The sequence below is a fragment of the Balaenoptera borealis genome (genome assembly GCF_965194805.1).
Source record: "Balaenoptera borealis genome assembly, chromosome: 13".
Taxonomy (NCBI): domain Eukaryota; kingdom Metazoa; phylum Chordata; class Mammalia; order Artiodactyla; family Balaenopteridae; genus Balaenoptera; species Balaenoptera borealis.
The window spans coordinates 5720170-5732758 of NC_138870.1; positions in this window are offsets into that span (position 1 = coordinate 5720170).

Here is a 12589-nt window from a genome sequence, read left to right on the forward strand (position 1 = left end):
TTTATTTTTAATTAAAGTATAGTTGATTTACAATGTTTCAGGTGTACAGCAAAGTGATTTATCTATAGACATGTATATGTATATATATATGTATGTATATATTCTTTTTAAGATTCTTTTCCATTATAGGTTATTACAAGATATTAAAAATAGTCCCCTGTGCTATACAGTAGGTCCTTGTTGTTCATCTGTTTTATATATAGTAGTGTGTATCTGTTAATCCCAAATTCCCAATTATCCCTACCCCCACTTTCCCCATTGGTAATCAAAAGATCGTTTTCTATGTTTGTGAGTCTTTTTTGTAAATAAATTCATTTGTGTCATATTTTAGATTCCAGCTATAAGTGATATCATATGACATTTTTCTTTGTCTGGCTTACTTCACTTAGTATGATAATCTCTAGGTCCATCCACATTGCTGCAAATGGCATTATTTCATTGTTTTTTTGGCTGAGTAATATTCCATTGTATATGTATACCACATCTTCTTTATCCATTCATCTGTCGATGGACATTTAGGTTGCTTCCATGTCTTGGCTATTGTAAATAGTGCTGCTGTGAACATTGGGGTGCACTTACCTTTTGGAATTAGAGTTTTCATCTTTCCCAGATATACACCCAGGAGCAGGATTGCTGGATCGACTTGGCCATCTCATCATCCAGTGAGTAGGCTGAGCCCTAGGGAGGTAAGTGGACTGCCCAGGGACTCACAGCTAAAGACAGCATGACAACCCCAAACTCATCATGACCTACAGAACACAGTGAATGTGGAGTCAGACAGAACCCAAGGCCTCTACTGATTAGCTCAGTGGTCTTGGGAAAGTTTCCCTGAGTTTAAATTTCTTCATGAATAAGAATACTCAACTGTCAGACAGTTGTAGAATTAAAATGAGTTACTGTGTGCCATGCAAAATTGACGTTAGTTTTCTCCCCTACTGTGGTGGGCTGGAAATGTCTTCTCAGAAGATAGCCACGTCAAATCCCTGGAATCTGAGAATGTTACCTTACTTGGAAGAAAAGGATTTTGCAGATGTGACTGAGTTAAGCGTCTTTAAAAAGGGAACTTATATTGGACTGTCCAGGTGGGCTAGGCCTTAAATACAATCACATATATACTTTAAAAGGTAGACACACAGAGAAGACAGACACACAGAGAAGACAGATACACCAGGAAAATGGGATGTGAAAATGCAACCAGAGATTGAAGTGATTCCATGACATGCTGGGGAAGCCGAGGCTGCCAACTCTGGAAGAGGCAAGAAGGATTCTCTCCTGCAGCACCTGGAGGGAATGCAGTTCTGAGAGATTTTGGGCTTTGAGCCTCCAGAACCGTGAGTGAATGCATTTCTATTGTGTTAAGCCACTGAATTTGTGGCAATTTGTTCATGCAGCCTCAGGAAACGAATACAGTACCCCAGCAGTGAAACACCCCTGAAGTCCTCCCACACTCACCGCTGTCTTGGAGCTCCTGTCTCTTACCCCAGAATGTAGGGGCTGATATACTCTCAGAGACTAACATCCAAACCCAATGAATAGCAATCAGTGTCCAGCTAAGGACTCCATTCTTTTAAGGAGAAGAGGCCAGAAGAGAAACATGTACACGACATGAGGCTTGAACAGAAGGATGGCCCCAAATGCCATGCATACTCCTACCTTGGCCTCAGAGAATTTGTTACCAGTACCAAATAGCAACAACAGGATAAATGCAGTCAGTTGAAGATACCAGTCCCTCCACGGAGGAAACACCCACCATGAATTTTGCATAGCTATCAGAAGAATGGCTGGAATCCCTTGAAGTCTAACATAAATGGATTAAAGGGGGAATCACGGGTGACACTATTTGGGATTTTTGACTGCTCCTAAAATAGGGGGGTGGGCAGAGGCTAGGGTAGAAGGGACAGGGACGGTGGATACAGGAGAAGGAATCTCTCTTCCCAGCTCAAAGGAAATAACTCTAGGAGGGCAGGCCACAGACTCAACTGCCAACCCAAGGCAAAAAATAAATAGGTCCATTTTGGAGGCTGAGATGCATTTGCCCATTTGTTGGAGAGTCCTGTGAAGTCAGTATAAATTTTTGAACCCTACACACTGGCTGTCTGTCTGTGGATTTCTTGAATCTTTGGGATCAATATTTTAACTCGTTTGTTGTATCTCCTACTCCTTCTTCATTATGTTCCTTTTGAACAAATTTCCTTTTCTATATCCTAATGGTGGAAAGCATTCCCAGACTTTCCTTTACCTTCCCTCAAAGAGTATATAGGAATCTTTCCAGGTCAACTTGGTTGCACCGTCCCTATACATATACATCCCTAAACATACATATCCCTACACATACACATCCCTATACATACACATCTCTTTCCTACACATCCCTATACATATATAACTCTATGTATATACACCACTTTGTCTGCAGCACTCTCTAAAAGGCAGCCTTCCATGTCCCTTGTTAAGGAAATAAGGCAATGAGAATTTGTGAAGATATACAGAACCCTAGGCCCTCCTGTGTCTTCCTAGACAATGGGAGAGTCTCCCTATAATTTTAGAATTGCCCCCTTCTTGAGTGCAGTCATTTCATGCTAAGATATCTCATGACAATTTTTGCTGGTTCTCCTGCTCCTGGTTTAGGTTTTTGCCGTGAACTTGAGGAGTCAGCCTGCCCTTCACACTTGGACAACGGGTGCTGACCTTGAGTGGCCCAACCACTAATACCCTGTTTTTGTTCTGGTGCCACATACAAGACCAACAGAAGATTTCTCCAGTTGGTTCTTAAGTCATTAAGTCTTTTTCTTCCCAAAACACTCTGTCTGAATAATTAAGTAGATATGTGGCCTTAACCCCACTTTAGAGAATGGACATAAAAGCACAAGGAAGTTAAAATTCTTCACTCAAGTTCATTTAATAAAAATCAGTTTGAGCTCTGGTTGGGATATTCCTCATTGTATCTTCTGCTCAGAAGACCAGGTGTCAAAGTCTTAGTGAAATATAATACTGCCTAAAATGTTTAGATCAGACAGCATTACCAACCCTGTCTAAGGCTTCCCAACTGTATCCCCTATACCATTTCTTCAGGGAGCATACAGATCTCCATGGCAACTACTACCTCTTTTCAAATGGGACACATTGGTTCCATCTCTGTTGAGTTAATTTCATTTCCAGCAAAGCAGCTTGACTCACACCAGAGAATGGCAATGCCTACAACGTGAGGTTGTGAGCCAAGGAAGAGATGTTTGGGAGGCACCCAAAGTCAGTGAGTTGGGTACATTCTATTCTTGACATGTACAAGCAGTGATGTGGTTACATCTGGGGGCTAGGGAGGCAGGAAGGTCAGAATTCAAGACTCAAAAAGTAGATGGAAGGTGTTTCTCCAAGACACTGCCTTGCTTAGCTAGTCTAGGATTGCATACTGTCTACAGCTGTAGCATCCTGCCTGGAATGGGCTTTTCAGGGACTATTTAGTTTATTCTCTGCCTCCAGGTAGAACTGTATGTAATGCAGCCCAAATTTATGGACATTTCTCCTGTTCTCGAAGACACACAGTGAAGGAGACACCATATCACTCTTGATGATCTAAACCAGTCTCCAACAACTATGAAAAAGAAAGTTCTTCTTGAGTCTTTCCTAAATCTCTCTTGCTACAAGATAACCCTTTTTAGTCTGCCCTCAGTGAAAATTAAAACAGATGGTCCCAGGCCACCTTCTGAAGACATTTGTAAATACCTTCCACGCTACCCTCAGCTGCTCTATCTTCTCCATGATGGAAACCCACAAGGCGTTTTAATTTTCCTGTGACCCCTTCTGTACATGACTCTGAACATTTTCTACTGAAGATTCAGCACTGTGAACAAGTTTCCCGTATATTAATGTTGGAAGCTCACAATTTCTCTCTGGTGCTTCTAACAGTCCTGTAGGCTGGTGGTCTGGGGCTCTGCTTTGGTAGCTGACTACATTTCCTGGCCACTAGCCTTTCCTCCTGTGTCTCCTTAGTGAATAGTGCTTGGCGGTCCTTGCTAAGCAGTCAGCCATCTTTCCTTTCGGCAACCACCACGGCTGGACCCCTTAGTCCTTTGTCAGATAGTTGTACATGAGTAAGCTAGTCCTCAGCGGCTCCCCGTCTTCTGTGGATGTTGGGTCTGCTCTGTCACTCCAGTGCTTTCATCCATGTGCTTGTCATGGGGAGGCCCTCCTTCTCTTATGCCAGTTTCAGTCACACCTTTCCTCCAACACAGAGCTCAAGTTCCACTTTGTTGGTCAAGGTATCCACGTCCTATGGCCCTGAAGAATCTCCATGTCTTCCAAATTCCTCATAATACTATATCATTTATCATAGACTAATTCACTATATTAGATTGTTGTTGTTCTAGTCGTGTTGGTCCAGGGCAAAAATAGGAACCAGGTTTCCTTTCTTGGGACAATGCTGAATGATTCATAGGGGCTGCGTGGAGAGCTGGGGTGAGAAGGATTCTCATGCAGCACCCTAATTCAATGAGAATGTGCATCATGATTGATTTAAGAAATCTGCCTCAAGGACAAACATAGCCAAGGGTAGTATATATACTACATATTTGCCATCCTTGTTTTGGTGTTTTTCCAGCTAATATGGAAGGACCCATAACATATCTTTTGGATCTTCCCATGCTGAGAGAAAGCAGGTACTCAATAAATACCTACTTGTTGATTGTCTAGTTGACATTTATAGGTTTGTGACCACCATCCTTTAATGTCTTCAAGAAAATATGGCCCAAGCAGAGTGACAGTGGAGTGCTTTGCCAAGCTTTTCTGTCTCCATGGAGAAGAGGGGGAAGGGGCTGGATGGCAAATCCATCTCACCCTCTACTGGAAGCTTATATGAACCACTTACCAACTCCATAGCTCTCATCCCAGATTTCTTGAATTTGTTTACTACATTTTTATTCCTTTGCCTAAATCCAGAGCCAAGTTGTTGTAAGCTCAAGTTATCCAAATAAAATTTCATAAGGCTGTGTATCAAATGCTTAAGTTGTCATCAATATAAACATAGCATTGTTAGAAATTCTCCCTGAATCATCCTTCTCTATCAATGGTTTGCTTTAATTCTCCTACATTCTCATTCCCCACTTTCTCCTTTCCTTCTTCTGTACTTCTAAGAAGATTCCACTTGCTATTTTCCCTCACTGAGCAACTCATCCTTACCCCCTTCCTCTCATCAATCCAGGACAAGGAATTATCAACACACAATCCTGTTTCCAAACCTCTCTTTAGCATTTTCACAGACTGAAGCAGTAATTGAGGGGAAAACAGAAAGGCCGACACTTAGGAAGATGGCAGGAGTTAATTGTTGGCCAAGTTCCCTGAGTGAGTGAGTCAACATTATTTAGTGCCCAGTTCTGTGTTGAGTATTTTGAAGGAAATGAAAAAAAGAAATGAGAAGCTGACTTCAACCTTTAGGAAAACTAACAATCTAATCAGAGCCATAGGAGAAGCAGAGATAGTTGCCTTAAGAGTTATTGTTACAGTTTCTAACTGGCAAATGTCAGTATAGCTTAAAGTTTAGGAATCAGACTCTGGCCTGGAGTCCCATTGCCTGTGTTTAAAGCCAACTATGTGTGACCTTGGCAAATTACTTAACCTCTGGAAGCCCAGTTAGGAAATGGAAATATTAGTGCCTACCTAATAGAAATATTGTGAGAATAAAATGAGATGATGCAAGTAGAATGCGTTGTCTTATAATGCTATATATAAATAATAAATACTACTATTAATGGTTAACCAATTTTCTTGTCAACTCAGATGACTTGCAAATCTGTAGAGTCAGCTATCTTTGATAGTAGCAGTGAATGTTGATATTAACCAACCAAATATAGATAGGATGATTCTGTCCTGCATGGGAAATTAACAACTGAACACCGTTGCTGACAACTGCAGCTTAACGTCAGTCTTAGGTTTTTTTCAGAATCTACCCAGAACCTATACTTTCATAAGGGACCCCAACACATTTAAAAGTAGAGCTCAGCCTCAGCTACCTGTCTTCACCTTTCCGTAGACCCCCTTTGTTTCCACTCTGATGTTTCCTCTCGTGGGTCCTTTAAGCAAGCATCTGGGTGCCCAAGCGAGAGGTTTTGTTCCTGTATCTGACTTGGAGAATTGGCTCCACCGGGGAGGTTCTTGGATGGAATTGTGGGTTTGGATGACTGTACTTCCCTGGAGCGACAGACTTTGTAACTCTCCATTTTTTTTTTTTTTTTTTCTGAATCTAGGAGATGTCTCCACATTTTTAAGCAAATGGAGGTTGTGAAGCTGCCAAGTAACCCTCAAACTTCTCTCACCCTAAAAGGATGCACTGCAGCAAAGGGAAGGAAGGAATTAGTCAGAAACCACAGAGCAATTAATGGCTGAATCAAACCAAATGAAATATTGCTTAGTAGACAATGCCCCCATTCCGGCTCAGTTGGGGGTGTCCAAAGAGAAAGCGCATTGCAGCTTCTTTGTTTGGGCAAAATGAACCAAAACCCAGTGCTTGAGTGTGTGTGTGTGTGTGTGTGTGTGTGTGAAAGAGAGAGATGGGGCGGGGGGTGGGGGTAGAATATGAGCTTTTCATTTGCATATGGGGCATTGATTTTTCTCCAGTGGGGAAAACACTGTGTAAAATCCTAGAGTAACTAACAAAGGAGACCATCTTCACACCAGGAAAGAAAAGGCTAGATAAGTGTTTGCCATCTGTAAGGACTGGTCTAAATCTCTACCTGCATGAAGACAAAGGGTCAGAAAACAGTCCCCCTTTAGCTGGAGGGGGGGTGCTGACTCTCCTTGGTGGGTACTTGTTTACACTCCATGGAAGGAATCTGCTCACAGGACCCCTTGGAATCATTGGAGTCCCCTCCTTTGAAGACTTATCCGTCCCTCTAGGCAGAGGAGACTGAGTGAGGAAAGATGCAAGAAAGCACACGCCACAAGAATGCAAGTCTTCCTCCAGGCAAATAGCTTGGCAAACCCCAAACAGCAGGCTCTGGACCTTGTCTTCTGTTTCTGAGGGACATGTTTCTCCTCCCCGGACCTCACTCCTCCCACCTCAGTTCCCAGGCTGTCCTTCAGAGTGGCATCTGCTCTGATCCGGATTTGCTTGGCTCCACCAAGCAGGAGACACTCCCTTAATTTGCACAACAATGTCTTTGACTCACTCCAGCCCCATGTGGGTCTGTGTGTACACGCACATGTGTCTGAACCAAGGAGGCATATTTACATTTCACTGAAGGAACTTTTATGATGTTGTCACCAAGCCACACTGTCTCCAGTTTTCAACTCCAAAATCTCTGTTATTACAGAAAGTCCACGTGATAAGGCTTCCCTCCTCTCTCATACTTTAGTTATTCTTCAGTGGGCCAGAAAGGGGAGTCTTGGCTTCTCGACTTTCCCAACTACAAACCCTGCAGATTGAAAATGTTTACCAGGCTCTGTGACAAGTAGTATTCATGAGTTTTCTTCCAGGGATGGAGATCAATTTCCTTCCATCAATATCTAACCTCTCCTAGAGTATCTCAAAGCTGTTGTTAAGAAATCAGTGTCAAGATCCTTATACAGAGTCCTTCCCCTACTGTGGGAGGGACTCAACCAGGGTCAAGACCACAACTCAGGTTGGTGACTTTTTCAACCGTGAAGCGGCTTCTTGATGAATCTACTGAGTGATGTTAACATGGGTGCTTTCCATTGCGCCCCTGGCTTGCTAGACTCTGTAAAGGGGAGAACTGAATGCTGTTCACTGGGGTCCAGTCAGCTGGCTGGAGTGCTGGCCGGAGGAAGTACCAGCCTTATTAGACCCATTTTCTGGCAGCCATGATGCAACAGTGCAAAGTTCAGGCTTTGCATTAATAATCAAAAATTGGGGGAAGTGAGGCTGACAAAGTCAGCACAGATCATTCCCAGAAATGTGTCAATTCAATTCCTTTATCGCGCAGGTTCTTCCCTTTGTGTTTACCTGGAACCTGGAAGAAAGTTCCCCCCCCCCAATCCCCCACCTTTTCCTCTGTTCTCACCGAAGAGCTGGGCCTGAGAATTATTCTGATTTCTCATATTTATTAATCAATTATATTCTCCAGATAAACCTTGTGGGAAGATGCCAAGAGGAAAGAATTTTGAGGACAGAATATTCTTAGGCAAAAATCTCCAATTAAAAAAAAAAAAAAATCTGCGAAGATGTCTTCAATTTTTATATCTCCTAAAAGAGGTTTTCAAGGAATTAAGAGAAGTTTGTCTGAATAACAAAAGGCCTGAGGGGGTAAAAAGACTAGAGCTGAATCATGATCTTCAAGACCACAGAATACTTTTACTCCCAAATAATGGTCTTCTTTTGAAATAATCTGGCTTGAGGCTGAATATTAAGGAGCTTTGGGGGTTGGAGGAAGATAAGATAATGAGGCATACCGTGTATGATGGTGGGAAGTTGTAGCTGTGATTTCTCTGTAAGGTCTTCAAAGAAAACGAGTGAAATTTTCTCCTGGAAATGGGCAGGATAAGCTGGGTGAGTCTGTGGGGCTCTGATCTGCCCCATCAATCTGTGCCTTGATGGACAGACAGCTAATGAGGCAGTTACCGGAGAGGGTGGTGAGGGCTAAGGTAGTGTGTGCTCATTGGAGGGACCTCAGCTAAGGGGAGGGTGCAGGGTGGCACCATGGGAGCACCAAGTGGGAAGCTGGAGGGAGCCTGGGTGCTAGTTCAAGAAGCCACAGATGTAGAACCCCGAGGACCAGAGCGGCCTCTCTCTTCCTCAGGAACCTTCTTGCAGCTTGGCGCCTGCAGGGAAGAGAAGGCAGTGGAGGGGGCGGGGCTGGAGTGCGGGCTCTTTCGTAGATGCAGACCTGGGGGTGGGGCCCACACTGAAGCATCTCGCTTCACACTAGAGGCTGTGGAAAACCCCTGAAAAGCAAACCCCGGTACATCTGGGCTTGCTTATGACCTCCCCACACCTAGCAGGAATTCGGGTTACTTTTTACCCACCTGGTTAGGAGCTGGGGGGTAGGATGGGGTGTAATTTTATCATCTAACGTACAGAAAACTTCCTTAACAGTCCTCTTAAGATTCTCCATGTCTGAAGCCCACTGGTTCTGGTAGGGAACGGGTCAAGGAAGGGATGGACACCTGCAACGTCAGGCTTTTGTTCCTGTTGCAGAGGAGTTTTCAGCAGAGGGTGAGATTGCCGTTATGTAGACAACTCTGCTGTCCATGGAGGAGGGGGCAACGGAACCTGCTGGAAGACATGGAGGAGGAATTAGAAAGGCAGAGAGAATAGTGCTTCTATGCACACGGGGGTGCATTAAAAAGAATGTGTGCATATATGTATATGTATCTGAGTCACTTTGCTGTACACCAGAAATTAACACAACACTGTAAATCAACTATACTTCAATAAAAATAAATAAAATTTTAAAAAGACAGAGAGAGACGGTACCTGCAGGAGAGCCACCCCAGGTAATGGCTCAGGAAGGACTATTTTTCCCTTATGAACGATGGAGATAGAGGCCCAGAGAAAACAATAATCAGCCAAACCTCTACCCTCTGGTGTTGCCCTTATGCTGGGGGGCAGAGGGGGCGCAGGGCAGACGGATGCTCTTTGCTGGTGTGACCCCAGGACATCTTTTGCATTGGGTAGGGAAAGGATTTCTGTTTTAAAAGCCCAAAGGGCGTGTTTCTTCTTCCTTAGATTCTGGGTCTGGGTTAACTTCAAAACAATTTGGGGTGCCCCCCTCCTCCGCCCCGGCAGCCCCTGTGGGCCAGCGCGGGTCTGGAGGCACCGGCCACTAGAGGGCGCACTGCCTCCGGGCCGCCGGCCCGCGGGGGAGGGGTGCGGGGGTGGGCGGGGCGTCCGCTGTGGAACCCGTGGGGACAGAGGCGGCTCCATCCAAGGTTTTCTGAACAAGGCATCACAAGCCTCAAACGGTGGGTTTGTGGCCCGGGACGGGAAGCGCGTGGAGTGGGAAAGAAAGACAAAAGAGTCCAGACACCTCTGGAAAACTCGCAAGGAAGGGCAGCGTGCTTGCCAGAAATTGCCCTGAACCCCGATTGCACGTTTTCGGCAGGAAAACCTGCAGAACTTGGGGTTGCTCTTTTTTTTTTTTTTTAAATAGATCTTTATTGGAATATAATTGCTTCACAATACTGTGTTAGTTTCTGTTGTCCGCCAAAGTGAATCAGCCATATGCATACATAGGTCTCCATATCCCCTCCCTCTTGAGCCTCCCTCCCACCCTCCCTATCCCATCCCTCTAGGTGGTCACAGAGCACCGAGCTGATGTCCCTGTGCTATGCGGCTGCTTCCCACTAGCTATCGATTTTACATTTGGTAGTGTATATATGTCCACGCCACTCTCACTTCGCCCCAGCTTCCGCCTCCCACACCGTGTCCTCAAGTTCATTCTCTACGTCTACATCTTTATTCCTGCCCTGCAACTAGGTTCATCAATACCATTTTTTTTTTTTTTTTTTAGATTCCATATGTATGCGTTAGCTCTTTTAATGGACCCTTCTAGAGTAAGTGTGAGTCAGATCAGATCTGATGCCTGCAGCCGCCTGTGTCCCAACAGGGAATTCTGGTCCTTTCACCCACCTGGTTAGGACCTTGGAGCTCGGCAGGGGTCAAGAAGGTCATGCGTGCCCCACCTGTGTCACCATGTCTGAGATGCAGAGAGTGTGTTCAGAGATCTGGCTGGCGGCTGCAAGACGAGGGAGGAAAGCAGGGATGGGTTTAAGCTGCTGCTGCGTTGCAGCTCTTGTGGGCTCTGTAGGGGGAGTGGGCGCAGGAGGGGGCTGAGCTGGTGCATCCCCCAGGCTATGAGCAGCCTGCTGGCCTCAGGCCGCCAGGAAGCAGCAATATCCCTCTTATTCCTGAGGCCCCTTCTAAGTTACAGCTCAATTAGAAAGTAACAAGATTACCAAAGGGGATGGGATGCGCCATGGAGGAGAGATAAATTAGGAGTTTGGGGTTAACATATACACACTAAGGAGACTTCCCTGGCGGTCCATAAGACTCTGCGCTTCCACTGCAGGGGGTGTAAGTCTGATCCCTGGTGCGGGAACTAAGATCCCGCATGCCCCGTGGCACAGCCAAAAAAAAAAAAAAATATATATATATATATATATATACACACACACTACCACACACCTTCAGTGTAGCACAGGGAACTATACTCAATAACTTGTAATAACCTATAATGGAAAAGAATCTGAAAAAGAATATATATATGCATATATATGTATGTGTGTATAACTGATTCACTTTGCTGTACACTTCAGTGTAAATTAACTATACTTCAATTAAAAAAAAAAAAAAAAAGAAACAAAATTGGTTCTCACTCCCACCCCACACTACCCTCCCTTCGAACTATCCTCGCTGTTCATCGGAGGAAACATGCGGGCATAGACTGGCCCCCCCATCATGCCTCTGCTCTGCATCGCCACACGTGCATGCCCCACCCCGACTCCTGGGAAAGGGTGAGTTATTTAGTAGGAGCCCCTGCGGTTCCACGGTGCCTCTGCTGCAACAGCGGCAATGAGATTACTGGTGTGTTGCAGGAGAAGGAGGCCCTCTGGTTGACAGAGCTGTCATGCTCAGGATGAACGGCCTCTCCCTGAAGGTGCTGCAGTGGCTGGTTTCCACTTCTGCCCCCAGGTTCATCCCTGGGTCTCCTGGCACTTTAGGAAATGAACCGCTGTAATTCCGCTCTGATCAGGCAGCCTTCCACAGCCAGTCCTGGTGGCCTGCTGGCTTGTCACTCAGAAGGCCAACCAGGGGCATCCACAGGGACCCCTCCCCCCAGAGGCAACGGAGGGCTTCCTGGCTGGTTGTGTCCTAAAGAAGGAAGGCGGGGACCTTATGCTCTGGGGAGTTGGGGGCGGGAAAACCACAGACCCAGTGAGCGGCGTGGCTGAAGGGGGAGCACCGGACGGCCCTGGGGCTGTTCTTGGATTTGCATTTCCTTGTTGAGCATCTAAACGTGATACTATTTATTAAGCTTTGGTGATTTCATATCCCTGATTTTGGGGGGAAAATTTCCTCTGGCTCTCTTGAACTCACCAGATCATCACCCTGCTCTGAAAGTAGAAAATTACGGTCCCTGTGACTGCGTGGGGTTCATAATTTACCATTTTTTGCTAATTTAATTTTATAATCATACGTGTGGTTTGGTGGGCGGTTATCTATTGCTGTGTCATAAGCTCCTCTAAAACATACTGGATTTCAAACAATAAGCAGTTTTTATAACTCTTTTGTGGGTCAAGAATTTGGGCAGGGCTTACCCAGGCAATTGTTCTGCTCTGTGTCGCACCGGCTGGGTCATTCGGTGGCACTCAGCAGGTGACCTGGAGCATCCAGGGACTTCACTCAGACACCGGGTGCCTTAGTGGGGACCACTGGGGTCACCTGACCCCGCTGCATCCCCGTAGATCTCAGAGCATTCTCCATGTGGTCGTTTTATCAGTACAGTTGGACCATTCACACGGCAGCTAAGTCCCAAAGACCGAGCCAGAAACTGTCAGTCCTCAAAGCAGCTTCCACCACTTCTATTGGTCAAAGTGATCACAGATCATGCAGATTCAAGAGGAGGCAAGTCACATCACTTGC